This window comes from Hemicordylus capensis, chromosome 4, assembly GCF_027244095.1.
Source record: "Hemicordylus capensis ecotype Gifberg chromosome 4, rHemCap1.1.pri, whole genome shotgun sequence".
Lineage (NCBI taxonomy): Eukaryota > Metazoa > Chordata > Lepidosauria > Squamata > Cordylidae > Hemicordylus > Hemicordylus capensis.
In genome coordinates, this window is record NC_069660.1 from 296,310,578 (window position 1) to 296,325,592 (window position 15,015).

At 43.9% G+C, this 15,015-nt stretch overlaps 1 pseudogene; it reads right to left on the reverse strand.

Annotated features, from left to right (window-relative positions):
* Nucleotides 1-5,160: 5,160 nt before the first annotated feature.
* Nucleotides 5,161-13,071, reverse strand: LOC128323233 (homeobox protein PKNOX1-like; annotated as a pseudogene).
* Nucleotides 13,072-15,015: the final 1,944 nt, after the last annotated feature.

Genomic DNA, 15,015 nt, shown 5'->3' on the forward strand with positions numbered 1-15,015 from the left:
TCATGCCTCCTCTGCCGTGACTTTGAATTTGGAACCATCTGTCACTTGTTGTGATGTGTTTAACAACTTTTTAGCAGATACAATATCTTGTATTCATGCTGAACATGAATACAAGTTACTGTATTCCAGAATACCACAGTTACTGCAGAGTCTATCGTAGAGGTGCCCAGCTATCCCTCTTGTAGGATTGAATTGGATCATGTTCACTTTGTTACTTCTGAGGATGTGGACAAACTTCTTCAGACTGTAAACCCCACCATCTCCTCTCTTGACCCTTGCCCAACTTGGCTTATTTCACCTGGCAGTCATTATAAGAGAAGGTCCAGTAAATATCACAAATGCTTCTCTAAGGAAGGGCAGGATGCCTCCTTGTTTTAAGGAGGCTATTAGTAGACCTTATTTGAAGAAACCTGCACTGGATCCCTCATTGTTAGCTAATTACAGACCCGTCTCTAATCTTCCTTGGTTAGGCAAGGTGATTGAGCGATTGGTTGCTTCTCAGCTCCAGGCAGTTTTGGATGACACAGATAATTTAGATCCTTTCCAAACAGGCTTTCGGGTGGGCTATGGGGTTGAGACTGCCTTGGCTGGCCTGATGGATGATCTCCAATTGGCGATCGACAGAGGGATTGTGACTCTGCTGATCCTTTTGGTTCTCTCAGTGGCTTTTGTTACCATTGACTATGGTATCCTGCTGGGTCACTTGAAGGAGGTGGGATTGAAGGAGGTGGCACTGTTTTAGAGTGGTTCTGTTCCTACTTCTCTGGCAGATTCCAGTTGGTGTCACTTGGAGACTGTTGTTCTGAAAAGCGAGAGCTAAAGTGTGGGGTTAGTCTGTCTCTAATGCTTTTTAACATCTACATGAAACCGCTGGGAGAGATCACTAGGAAGTTTGGTTTGGGATGATATCAATATGCTGATGATACCCAGATCTATTTCTCCATACTGACTTCATCAGGAAATGGCACAACCCCCCTAAGTGCCTGCCTGGAGGTAATATTGGGCTGGATGAGGGATAACAGGATGAAGTTGAATCCAAACAAGATGTAGGTACTGTATGTAGGGGGTCGGGATCCGAGATATGGTGTAGATCTGCCTGTTATGGATGGGGTTACACTCTCAGGTTCATAGTCTCGGAGGGCTCCTGGATCCCAAACTCTTCCTGGTTTCTCAGGGTGAGGCTGTGGCCTGGAGTGCTTTTCATCAGCTTTGGCTGATATGCCAGATACATCCATTTCTGGAGACAAATGACCTTAAAATTTTCCTTTAAATACATATGCTGGTAACCTCGAGACTTGACTACTGTAATGCACTCTATGTGGGGCTGCCTATGTACATAGCTTGGAAACTACAATAGGTACAGAATGCGGTAGCCAGATTGGTTTCTGAGAAAACACGAAGGGACCATATTACACCGATTCGAAAAGAACTGCAGTGGCTGCCGATATGTTTCCAAACGTAATACAAAGTGCTGGTTATTACCTATAAATCCCTTAATGGCTTAGGTCCTGGGTACTTAAGAGAGCGCCTTCTCTGCATGAACCCTGTTGCCTATTAAAATAATCTGGAGAGGTCCAGTTACGGTTGCCGCCCACTTGTTTGGTGGCAACTTGGGACTGCGCCCTCTCTGTGGCTGCCCCAGGTCTTTGGAATGGGCTCTCTACTGAAATAAGAGCATCTCCTCCTCTGTTTGTAGGGGTGTGCATGGAACCGCCACACTGCGGTCCGGCACTGGGGTGGGGGGTAGCTTTTAGAGCAGCAGGAGGGTTTACTTACCCCTCCCGCCTCTTTCCCGCTGTGGTGCCGTAATATTCAGAGTAATTGGGTTGGCAGGATACCTCCCTGCCGCCCCTTCGCCGCTGCTGGTCTGCAAAAACTCCCAGTAATCCTTTGCGCGTGCGCACATCATGCGCGCACTTCATGTCACTAACGTGCGCGCACGCAAAGGATTACTGGGAGTTTTTGCTTCCCTAAGAAACAACTCCATTTCTTTTTATCCTTTCCCTCCCTTTTCTTTTCTGACTCCACCCCCCACATTCTGTACAGGATCTCCACTGGGACAAACTTCCTAAGAACAAAACATAAAAGAGACTGCATCAAATACAAAAGTATTTTGTTCCAATTGTTGGCCCAATGCAATGCACAGCCCTATTTTGGGACATTAGCCTATCTCTAGTTTTGTGGCGCCTTACCCTTTCTCCAAAATTTCTCAAACACAATAGGCAGAGGTTCTGGGAGAACATCAGCAAATTATTTTACTATACTAGGATGCAGTTCATCCAACTCTGAAGAATTGAACTCATTTAAGGTAGACAACCTTGAACTGCAATCCTGATTTATGAGATTTTACACAATTTCCCTTTTGGGAGAAGATGGAGGTGAAATACAAGTTGTGCACCTCTGCCTTCTCTTTGTCACTTGTTCATATTTCCTAGTGATCAGCCAGGCCCACTACATACTTAGTTCTTGCTTAGTTCAAACATAACCCCCCTTTTTCTTCATTTTAGCATCCCTTGCCAGTTTCAGCTTGTTCTGACCTTCTACTCTTTTGACACTGTCCCTACAAATTTGTGCTGAATTAACTGACTGCTGCTGTAAAATCCTTGGCTCCTTTGATTTTGTTCTCATACTGGATGTTTTATTCCCCCGCCTCCCTTTGATTTTTATTCACTGATTATTTTAAACATTGTCATTGTGAGCCAACTTGAGGGGCATTGATGGTAAGGGCTGAATTAGGGTGGAGAGCCAGTTATGAGGTAGTGAGAATGAATTGTCCCCTTTGCAAACTGCCTTGGTTTGCATTTGAGTGGGTGACTACATGTGAGCACTGTCTGTTGTAAGATATTCCACTTAGGGGATAGGGCTGTTCCTTAGTGGTAGATCACCTACTTCCCATGCAGAATCTAAAAAAGATAGACACCAACAACAGCCACTGGAGGGATGCTATGCTGGGGATGGATAGGGCCAGTTGCTCTCCTCCTGCTAAATAAAGAGAATCCCCACTTTTAAGGTGCCTCTTTGCTCAGTTAGCAGGGGACAGGGGCCATAAGGCTCCCTTGTGAGGCTGTAGTGAAGCCACAAGATAAGTCCTGCTGCTTTAAAAATCCAGTGGCTGCAGAAGCAGTGTTACCACATTTATCTCCACTCACAACCATAGAGATAAATACGGTAGTGCTGTTTCCACAGCTGCCGGGTTTTTAAAGCATTGGGGCTTGTCTTGTGGTTTTGCTGCAGCTTCAAAAGGAGCCTTACAGCTCTGTTAGACTTTGCATGATAGCAACCAACATGGGTGGATTGCTACTGTTTTTACTACCACAATATACTTCTTTGAGTGGAGGATTTAGAGCAGTTTATTTGCAGGCCCCCTTGGAAAACCTGATATATTTTTCACATGGACTCCATATGCCCTGCTGAACTATCCACATGCCTGGGATTCATGTAATATTCAGGGTGTGTGTGTGTGTGTGTGTGTGTGTGTGAGAGAGAGAGAGAGAGAGAGAGAGAAGCTGTGGCTTATGTTAGCTCACATAAATACAGGGATTTGCTTGTGCAGTGATTCCCACCCCCCTGTTAATGTATGGAGAGGGAAACAAAATGCACACTGGGCTGGTTAGACAATACAGTCCCTGGCATAATTGTTAGGAAGGGGATACTCCGAGAGTATGCCTGTTGTGACTACCTGCGAACATCCCAATACCCTACCGACACATGCCTTTATGGTGTGTGTGTGTGGGGGGGGCTGTTTATCTGAACAGCCCTTTTACACACTCCAGATACTTAGAGGGGTCATGAAGATTAACAACCCACCACACATAATAAAGGGATACACTGGGAGCGTGTTGGGGCATCCACATAGGACATCACAACGGGTTCATTCTAGTTATGTCCCTTTCCTAATCATTTGTGCTGGGGGCTCCACCATCCAAACTGGCCCACTGCGTGGAATCACCATATATTTGAAATAGGTTGCTGCACCTAGAAAGATACTCTTTAAGCTGCTGCTGCTGCTGCTGATGATGATGATGATTACATTTATATTCCGCTCTTCCTCCAAGGAGCTCAGAGCGGTGCACTACATATTTGAGTTTCTCTTTCACAACAACCCTGTGAAGTAGGTTAGGCTGAGAGAGAAGTGACTGGCCCAGAGTCACCCAGCAAGTATCATGGCTGAATGAGGATTTGAACCCGGGTCTCCCCAGTCCTAGTCCAGCACTCTTACCACTACACCACACTGGCTCTCATCATCATCATCATCAGCTTATGAAATATACAAGTGCACTCTTCTCTAGCTGCGTATAAAACCTACCAGGGGGAAAGCTATGTAAAATGTTGGCTGCACAAATGATAAAAAGTCAGGCAGTCTATTGTTTTCCCTAAATTTTCAGGCCAGTTTCTTGTGCCTCCTACTGCAAGGCATCACTGTTATCCCAGATCAGTCTGCTGATGTTTGTAATTGAGAGTTCTGCTCAGTTATCATCAGCGCTGTTCACAGTTTCATCTTTGGACAATCCTTCCATGAGGCAAGGTGGGGTGTTTGCCTCATGTCGTGCATTACTGAGCACAGATGGAGTGGCAAGATACCCCCCACAGCCTCACCTGCTTTCCTCTACTACCCCCCCCCCATCAAAAAGGGCTCTTCCCTATGTGGTGGCACACTCAAGGCTTGGCAAAGAGTCTCTCCTCCTCCTCCTCCTCCTCCTCCTCCTCCTCCTCCTCCTCCTCCTCCTCCTCATTGCCTACCTGCTTGGCATAGGGTTCACATGGCCTCCTCCTGCAGTTGCTTCCTTTCTCTTGTTGTCAGTAGGCTGGTTATGAAAAGCGGCATGAAGTGGAAGAGGAAATGAGAAAAGAACATCACCTTTCCCTCATTTTCTCTTCCCTGTCCTCCCTCTTTTCATAACTAGCCCAGTGGCAGATGCGTGGAGGAGGGTGCATGTGTCATGCAGCAGTGGCCTTTGCTGCAGCAAAGTAGGAGGGGATGAGTGTATGTGCAAATGTGTGTGATGTCAAGCAGCATCACCATTGCTTAAGACAAAGGCACACACATGGGAGGGGGAGGCATTTGACACAGAGGATTTGGATTGACATTGTTGATTGTTTCCTCTCTCTTTGTCCCACCATTACGGTCATCATGACTTCTTGAGCAGCCAACTGAAACCGTTAGATGAAAGAGACTGTCCACATCCATGTTGCAATTGTTACAATGGTTCTATCTGACAGAATGGTTCCAGTGACTGATGCTAAGCTACTCTTGATACAAACTGGTCCTTTGAAGAACCTTTGAATGGGTTGGCTTTCAGCTATTTTCTAAAATATTATTTCTTTGGGGGATTTCAGAACAGTTAGAATCCAGCCTTGACTGGAGAATTAACCTTCTGTAATAGATAAGCCATTTGGAATAATGTCAAATGGGTGCTGCTGTTTATTTCCCCCAGTCATCTATTGGATAGGGTTGGAAAGTCGAGATCATCCATAGCATTCTTTTGGGGGAGGATCCTCTTTTAATTTTGGATGACTCATCATCTTTGTGCAGGTTGCTTAACACTCGGTCTGATTGTCACTGGAATTGTGAATTCTGTATTGTGAGGGTTGCAAGTGACAATATTTGTCACCACTACCTGACCTTGAGGTGTGACCACAGTCAGTGGCTGATATTCTGTACTGCCTGCTACAGTTGCCATAGTTACATGTCCCTGCTGCAGTGCTGATGCAGACCCTGGGTCCTGTGCACTTTGAGCTGGATTTTCTGGTGACTCTTCCCGTGAAGAGAGTTGCTCCAGAAATCCAAGCTATCTTTAATGTCTCTGAACTGGGGTCATACAAGTAGATAAGGGCTCCCAGATTCTCCACTTAGAAGAGCTTCACTGCTCATTTTAGTTTTCAGACAGGCAGTATAGCAGCTACAGAATCCTTACAAGGGTGATTAACTTTTTCTAGCTCAAGCAGGTGAATTTTTAGGAAGAAAATAGTCTTTACCATTAAATTATCAGTTCTGCATCTTCCCCCCCAAATATCTTCCTTCCTTCTCCTGTGTCTTAATGGCGTTTACAATATCTGCATCAAAGTTTGGAGAAGTTGTATCTTACAATCCTGTGGATGTAGTTCCGCTTTTTCAAATAGGGGCAACAGTGAATGCCTATAAATGGCCTGCTGATCCACATCCAGGCATCTGGGACTGTATTAGGGAATCAATCAGTCATCCTGCATCAACTTCCATGTTTTAAGCAAGTGCTTCCCAGAATCAGCTTTAACAATGCTTTCAAAATACTTGTTAACCTTCTGGGGAAAAGACATTTTAAACATCACTGTTTTCTAAGAAATCAAGACATCTCCAGGGGGAAAAGTAGCTCTTTAGATGCTATTAAACAGAAGAAACTTCATTTTTGTGACTGTATTTAAAGGTTTTTAAAACAGCTTTTTGACCACAAACAAGCAACCAATTAACGTTAACTAATGAAGTGTTTGCACTATTTACCTAAGGAAAAAAGTGAATATTTCCAATAGATTTTACAGCCACTGAAAATAGCTGAAAAATCAAGAATGAATTCTTAGAGAAAATAAATATTTGAAACAGATTAACCATGTGAATGCTGACTACCTGATAATGTCACATGGTTAAATCATATGATGGAAAGCTGGAATTCATCACCAAGGAAATGTTAGGGTTCAGCAGAAACAAATTCTGAAATATAAACTGTGAATTCAATGCATATCCTGGAGTCTTCGAGCCAGCATGGATACCATCCCTGCCCGTGTGATTTAGAAGGAGATGTGCCAAGAGCACACCCATTGGGGTCCTCTTCCTGGCATATCCTTTCATTGCAAGGGTGTGTGTGTCTGTCAATCTAAATGGCACCTCTATTTATAAAAGTATTTGGAGCACATGTAGAGAGGCCAGTCAGATAAACAGCCCCCACTACACACACACACACACACACGACATGGCAGGAGTACATCGGGTTCTCTGCAGAGGATGTCCCAATGGATAGACTCTTGCAACCCCTTCCAAATCATGTGGACTGGAATGGTATTGTTCAGACCTGGCCCTTTGCCAGTTTTAGTAGCTCTGAGACAGTGAAGGTGTGTGTCATCTTGTGTTTTCCTCTCTCTACCTCATTACTGCAATCAGGACTGTAGCCACACCCCACAACAGGGAGGAGAGAGAAGTAGGCTAGAGAAACAATGGATCAGACGTGGTTTTCAGAACCAAGATATCTTGGTGTTATAGCAGAAAGATGTCAAGCCTCAGTGGGGATTTGCTGCAGACTTTTGAGACTCAATGAACTCACATCTGAGTAAGGATGCATAGGATGAGGTTGTACGGTGCTTTCCTCTCCCACTAAAACCACTGGGGTTATTTTTTAGACTTTGCTGGATCATGGTCAAAAATTGTTCCAGTATTCAATAATATTTTGAACTTCTCACTTTCCCCATTAAGATAATGGTTCACTACACTTAAAATGTCACATTGTGTTATCTAAGAAAGTATAGGATGGAGGAGTGTAACTAATGTTTTATTACTTTATTACTCCTGGCACCTCATAAGCTAAGAAAACAGAAGATCAATACTCTCTAAAAAACAAAGCTTTAGATCACAATCTTGTGATTAACTTTAAACCACAAGGTGGTCCTTTGGTTTATATAATCTATTTAGAAGTCTTTCTGTTTGTTATTCAAAAAGTGCTGGGAAGGTTGAATAAAACTGTACAGGGCCAGGAATAACATGTCAATGTTAAAAAAAAAAACATTTTAAAATATAGTAAGAGATTTAATTAATGTTCCAGTAAGCATAGGGCCTGGGGACCTTTTTACTTGACCTTATAATGCAGATTGAAGTCATATGAGTTGTATATCCAATGCCTGGAAAGTGAAGAAGGACCATGGCCAAGGGAAGGGGGCTGTAGCTCAGTAGCAGAGTATCTGCTTCCCATGCAGAAGATCACAGGTTCAATCCCTTGTATCTCCAGGTTGAGTTGAGAAAAACTCCTGTCCGAAACCATGGAGCGCTGCTACCAGTCAGAGTAGACAGTACTGAACTAGATGGATCAATAATCTAATTCAGTATAAGATGGGCTATGGGGTTGAGATAGCCTTGGTCGGCCTGATGGATGACCTTTACCAGGGAATCGACAGAGGGAGTGTGACTCTGCTGGTTCCTCTGGATCTCTCGGCGATGTTCGATACCATCGACCATGGTATCCTTCTGGATCACCTGGGGGAGTTGAGGATAGGGGGCACTGCTTTGCAGTACTTCCATTCCTATCTCTCGGGTAGATTCCAGGTGGTGAAGCTTGGTGACAGTTGCTTCTCAAAATGGGAGCTGTTATATGGAGTCCCTCAGGGCTCCATTCTGTCACCAATGCTTTTTAAAATCTGCATGAAACTGCGTGGGTGAGGTCATCAGGAGATTTGGTGCTGGGTGTGATCTGATGACACCCAAATCTACTTTTCCTTTTCATCTTCAGGAAATGGCACCCATTCTCTAAATGCCTGCCTACAGTCAGTAATGGACTAGATGAGGGATAACAAACTGAAGCTGAATCCAAGCAAGATGGAGGTGCTCATTGTGGGGGATCAGAATCTGAGGGGCATGTTAGATCTTCCTGTGCTGGATGGGGTTACACTCCCCCAGAAGGAGAAGGTGTGTAGCTTGGGAGTACTCCTGGACCCAGACCTCACCCTGGTATCTCAGGTGGAGGCCATGGCCAGGAGTGCTTTTTATCAGCTTCGGTTGATTCGACAGCTGCACCCATTCCTTGAGGAGGATGACCTCAAAACAGTGGTGCATCAGCTGGTAACTTCCCGGCTTGACTATTGCAATGCACTCTACGTGGGGCTGCCTTTGTATGTAGTCCGGAAACTTCAGTTAGTTCAGAAGGCAGCAGCCAGATTGGTCTCTGGGGCAACCCGGAGAGACCATATTTTTCCTGTTTTGAAACAGTTACACTGGCTGCCAATATGTTTCCAGGCAAAATACAAAGTGCTGGTTATTACCTTTAAAGCCCTGAATGGCTTTGGCCCGAGTTATCTTAGAGAGCGCCTTCTTCTACATGATCCCCACTGCACATTAAGGTCATCTGAGGAGCTCCATCTCCAGTTACCACTGGTTTGTCTGGTAACAACTAAGAGGTGGGCCTTCACTGTAGCTGCTCCTGGGCTGTGGAATGCACTCCCAGCAGAAATCCGCAATCTTAATTCTTTATTGACCTTCAGGAGAGCCCTTAAAACTTATCTGTTTGGCCTGGCCTTCCAGGGTTTTTAATTAGTTTTAATTGTTTTAATGCTGTAACCTGGTTTCGGGGTTTTTTAATTGTTCTGATTGTTTGTTTTCAATGATGTTTTAAATTGTTAATTGATGTTTTACATTGTTTATATTTCTGTTTTAACTGTTATTGTTTTTAATGGTTTTGTTTTAATTGTAAACCACCCTGAGCCATTTTGGAAGGGCGGTATAAAAATCAAATGAATGAATGAATGAATGAATGAATGAATAAGGCAACTTCCTATGTCTGCACAGATGTCAGGGGCAGAGCATGGGTGTGTACAGATGTAAGTGTCCTGATTTCACCTCCACATATTTGCTATATGTGGAGAGGGCATCTTCTGAAAAGACTAATGAACTGGATTTTCTGAACAGACCCTTTTTCCTCATCCAAGGTCAACTTGACTGAATCCTTGGGTGCCACTTCTTGTTGCCTAAACTGCTTTGGATAGATTAGTTCCTGGCCTCTAGGTAATGTTGCTTTAACACCCAAGATTTCTATTGAGAGTGAACTTATTTCTTGACTACCAGGGATATGTATGTATTCACTTTTCAAAGAAATTGAATCTGAACTGAATGGGCTTATTTGGCTTGGGTTCCAAAATGAACAGGTTAGGGAATGAATACTATGTTACAAACGTGTGCAAATGTGGGGGAGGGGTCCATTTTCAGGACCCTCATTCAGTGGTTGCACAAACACTGAAAGTGGTCTTTTTTTTCTTTCTTTTTTCTCTTTGCCCATAACTACCCTGGGATGCACTGTTGTTGAAGTTGTGGTGTGGATTTTAAATAAGATGTTCTAGTGAGAACTAATCTGCCTACTTTCCTTTCATTATAATCTTAATTGATAAATGCCATCTGCACAAGTTAGCCCATATGAGCCTCATATGTTCATGCATCCACCATCTTGAATTGGGGTGGATGACATCATCACAAACTATGCTATTTAGGTGTCCCTTTGTGTCTGTACAACTGTATCCAATTTGGTTCAAATTAGTTTGGCGGTTCACAAGTTGGCCCCCTTGTGCCTCCAATCTTCACACCCCTGCCATCTTGAACTAGGGTGGATTACATTGTTATAAACTATGTCATTGAGGTGTCCCTATGTGTCCCCACAGCTGTAGAAAATTTGGTTCAAATCGGTTCAGCGGTTCACAAGTTAGCCCACTTGCTCCTCAAACATTCACACATCTGCCATCTTGAATTGGGGTGGATGACATCATCACAAACTGTGCCATTGAGGTGTCCCTATGTGTCCCTAAAACACTACCAAATTTGGTTCAAATTGGTCCAGGCACTGTGAAGTTGGATCAGACCTACATGTGCCATGAGGGTAGCTACATTCTCTAGTACAGACTAGTAAAGGTTATTGTCTTAGCTGCTTATCGAATATATCTGAAAAGCTCCAAGCTGTTGTTTAATACTTGTCAGTCTATTCAGTCTTTCTAGATCTGCCAAACTCAGTGGAATTTAGTTCAGCTATTTAAATGTTAATGGGTGCAAAACAGAATAATGTAGACAATGATTTCTTCCTTTAACAACAACATCGGGGGAAAAATTATGATGAAGGCAATCTCATCTCATGATAACATATCTTGCAAAACTACAGGCCTATTATCTTTAATTAATTTATTTTAGCAGCATTGGCAATGCTTTATAGTTGCAGTTATCTCTGAATTTTCATTACAAGCCTTCCATTTTGATGTGTTGATATTTTGGTCAATCTGCATTGCTTGAGGCAAAAACTTAATATGCAAGCCACTTATATGCAAGATGCCTGCCCAGATGCAACTCCGGGATTTGTTTTGTTAAGTTGCATCTATCTGAGTTGCAATACACAGTCTTTGGCACATCATTCTGAATACCTTTCATGGATTTTTAAAAAAGGTTTGTGCATCATGCCTGAGCTTAAAATAAGGGTGACAGGAGCTACACAGCAAAATGCAGACTTCTTATGTGCACATTTTCTTTGGCATTAAAAGTTTTTCTTTTTCTAAAAAGAAACCACACGCACCACTATGTGATATCAGGATATCAAAGGAGATGGTGCATAAGCTAGCATCTCCAGGGCACCAATGCTCTCTAGGATTCTTAGCTGGCTTCTACTGTACTGCCTTTGAAATAGGACAAACAATTCTCAAAGATCTTGCTGAGTCCTGCATTGCTTGTATATGAAGTGCTTCCTTTGAAGTGACCAAATGGAAACAAGCCTGGGGTGTCTTCAAGCATTGGAAATGCAAGCAGCCCATCTCTGTAGTGCATAGTTATGGATTCTATGAAGCACAACCTAAAATTTTACCAAGACATGCATCAGATAAGACCTCAAGTCCTATCAAACCCCACCCCCACCCCTGTTCAATGGTACAGGCAGGACCCCTGTACCTCCCACCTAAGCAATGTAGGGGAGAATTTGAATCAACCTCTTATTTAGCAGAGGAACCCAGTGTGATGAGAACAAAGCTCAAGGAGGAGATCTGCAGTTAATTGTTTGAGGTCAAAAACAAGTAATGTGAAGAAGTTACAAACATAGATAGAACGTCTGCACCCTTTACTAGCTAGCTCATGGTGGAAGAAAGCAACAGAGATAACTCAGAAGAGGGGGTTCCCTAAGAATATCAGTCTACCAATCAGAAGACTCAAAGCAGAGATACAAGGCAAAAAAGAGAACAAGGGGGCAGTCCTACACTCTATGCCTTAACTCCTAATATTCCTAGTGATCAGTAGGAATAATGAGTTCTGAGAGTCAATGCTTATGGAGTCACATCTCCAACAAGCACATCTTCCCTCATTTCCCTCAAACTTGAAGCAAAGGAGACACAGAAGCAAGCAGCTGGCAAATATATCAACTTTTATTGCATGTGGTCACAGAATATGCAAACTCTATCGCAGGTCTGGTTACTGCCTTTGAAAATTTTGTTACAGAATTGTGGACATTGCCACCAGGAACCTACAGTACAAAGGAAATTGTAAACCAGTTCTCCAAACAAATACTGTATGTCATCTGAGATATTGCATGGAGATTCTGAATGCCTCAGTCTAAAAAAGAGAAATTAGGTGTTCAAAATCTTGCTATCAAGTTAGGCACTAGTGCTATAAATATTGATCCAGATTTTTCTGACTGCAAGCAGAGACTGAATACAACAAAAAGATACAAAAAATGTGGCATACTTGCCATATTTAAAACATAATAGGATCTGGAAGGCTGCAATGTTCTCCTCTCTGATGGTTTAGAGACAAAAGTTGATACAAGTTTTACAGAATACAGACATTAGGCTGATTCACGCGACTGTTAAAATCAGGGTAGGAGGTGGGCTAGCCAAATATGCATGACCATCAGAACCCATGCAAATCCCTTGTCTGGACGGGTCTCCTCTCACGCTGCTTGGGTGTGAAGGCATGGAAGGTTCAGGCCTCCGAGTACAAACGGGAAAGTGTCACATGCATGCCAGCCAAATCCTCCTCCTTTGTGGCTTGCTGGTCCTTGTGTCCACCTCTCCCTGGAGGTCCAGGACACTATGAGAGCCCCTCATCACTAGCCATCCCTTTATATGCTCCCTCACAAACCTAGCACCTCCCACTCCCCTGGGTAGGGCCACTGCTCTCCTTTATTCCCTTTAACACATTTTCACCCATTACAGCTGTGTCATGATCTTCCTTTACTCCTCCCCCCTCCCTCTCTGGCCCGCTCCCCTCTAAAGGTGCCTGATGTCATCATGGTGCACCCTTTCCACAGCTCCATCTCGGAGCTGCTCCAGAGGGGATGGCTCCGCAGCTGGGGACTCCTGTTGGTTTGTCCCACTTTCTGCCATCGGGACCTGGCTTCTGCTGGCCAGCTTGCCCCTCGCCTTCCTTTCCCAGCTGTTGCCTGCTCCTGCCTCTGCAAAGGACTCAACGCGGGTCCATCTCCAGAGGAGGAGGTAAGGATGGTGGGCTGTCATGCCAGACATCCCTCCAGTCCAGCTTGATTCCAGCAAAGCTACCCTGCTTTTGTTTTAAACATAGGTGGAGGAGAGGACAGTCCTCCTACCTTGATTCTTTGCTCACGAGAATTCACTCGCTTCTCCTACTCAGTCAAATGGCACCCTGCCTACCCAACCTCACAGCAACCATGTGGCTGCAGCACCTGGCGTCAATGGACACAGTAGCCTCCAAAGCACACTCTGTGATCCTGCAGCTGGAGCAGCTTTGGCAGGCCTGTGTCCACTGCCTAGTCCTTCATGGCAAACAGGAGAGCAGCTACTTTTCTACTGGCACCAGAAAGCATGCTAAGAAGGCAGAGGCATTCTTGGAGGACTTGCCATGGAGGGTGGGGCTTGCAGCCACCAAGTTCAGCAGTGGAGCCAGTGGCTGCCTTGATGATCTTTTTCTGGGCTTGCAGATCCATAAGGAGGTGCTTCTCATCTGCTGCTGACAGAGTAGGAGCTCCAGCCCACTCACCCCCAAATGGTCATGTGAATGAGCCTAACATGTTACAGTAAAGGTGTCAAAGACCTTATCTCAGGGCTGCTCAAATTTGTCCCTCCTGGAGATGTTGGCCTACAACTCCCACAATCCCTTACTATTGGCCACTGTGGTTGGGGATTATGGGAGTTGTAGTCCAAAAACAGCTGGAGGACTGAGGTTGAGCAGCCCTGATTTATTTTAACCCTAATAGGAGGGCCAAGGATGGTTTCTTGAGAAACAGAGCAATTGCTTGCAAATCCTGAACTAACTAGTTGCAGTTTCAAGAGCTTATCCACAGTTTAAAATTTTATTTTATGGATTTTGCTATACTTAATGGAAATTATGTAAGCTATTAAAATCTTAGCGGAAAGTAAATTAAATGAAAATTTGACTCGGAAATACAGCTCTAAGGCAAAATTATAAACTCTCATACTGAAACAATAATAATCTCAGGAGTATTTTACTGTGAATGTTACTAGCTTGGTGTGCTTATTAAACAAGTTCTAGCAGTATACTACTTTTCTATAGCTCTTTGTTAACTGAATTAAATGCAACAGGAAGGGATTTAGTAAACATTTGCTGACATTAAGGGTCACACACACTCATGGGAATAAGGCGCTGAAACGTAAAGTATTCATGGTGTTGATCTCATTGTGTTTCTGTGGATCTATGTTTCTTGGGAACCAAGTGAATGAATTTTTAATTTTTATCAGATTCAGACAATCGACTTGGAGGAAAAAGGAACTCTTGTCTCTACTTGAAGGGTTGACTTAGGATATGTTTGCTCTGCCCCATATCTGTTCTGTCTTTCTCTTTTTCCCATGCTAGTCTCTACAACAAATTGGAAACAAAAGTGATGGTGCAGGAATGTAGAAAATACCAGGGTGTAAACACATACAAGGTGCCTCATTCAAACATTATACAATTACCCCACTGTAGCCATGTTCAGCAGGACAAACGGAGAGGGTCCCGTCCCTGCTGCATTAATCAGAAGCATGCCCCGCCACTCACACTTACAGTGGGGCTTGTCTGAAGAGAGAAAAGCCCAATGCGTTATGGCGGGCACTTCCGTGATCAATCCAGTCTTGCAATCACAGAAGCACCCGCCATTACACGTTGGGCTTTCCCCTCTTCAGACAAGCCCTGTTGCAAGCGTGAGTGGTGGAGCACATTGCTGATTGACACAGCGGGGGCGGGACTTCCTCCCCCTTCACCCTCCTGTACATGCTACAACACAGTGATTTTATAACATCTGAACAAGGCTCTTATTTCAAATCAATGTGGGGGTTTTTTTTGTTAAAAAAAGTTTA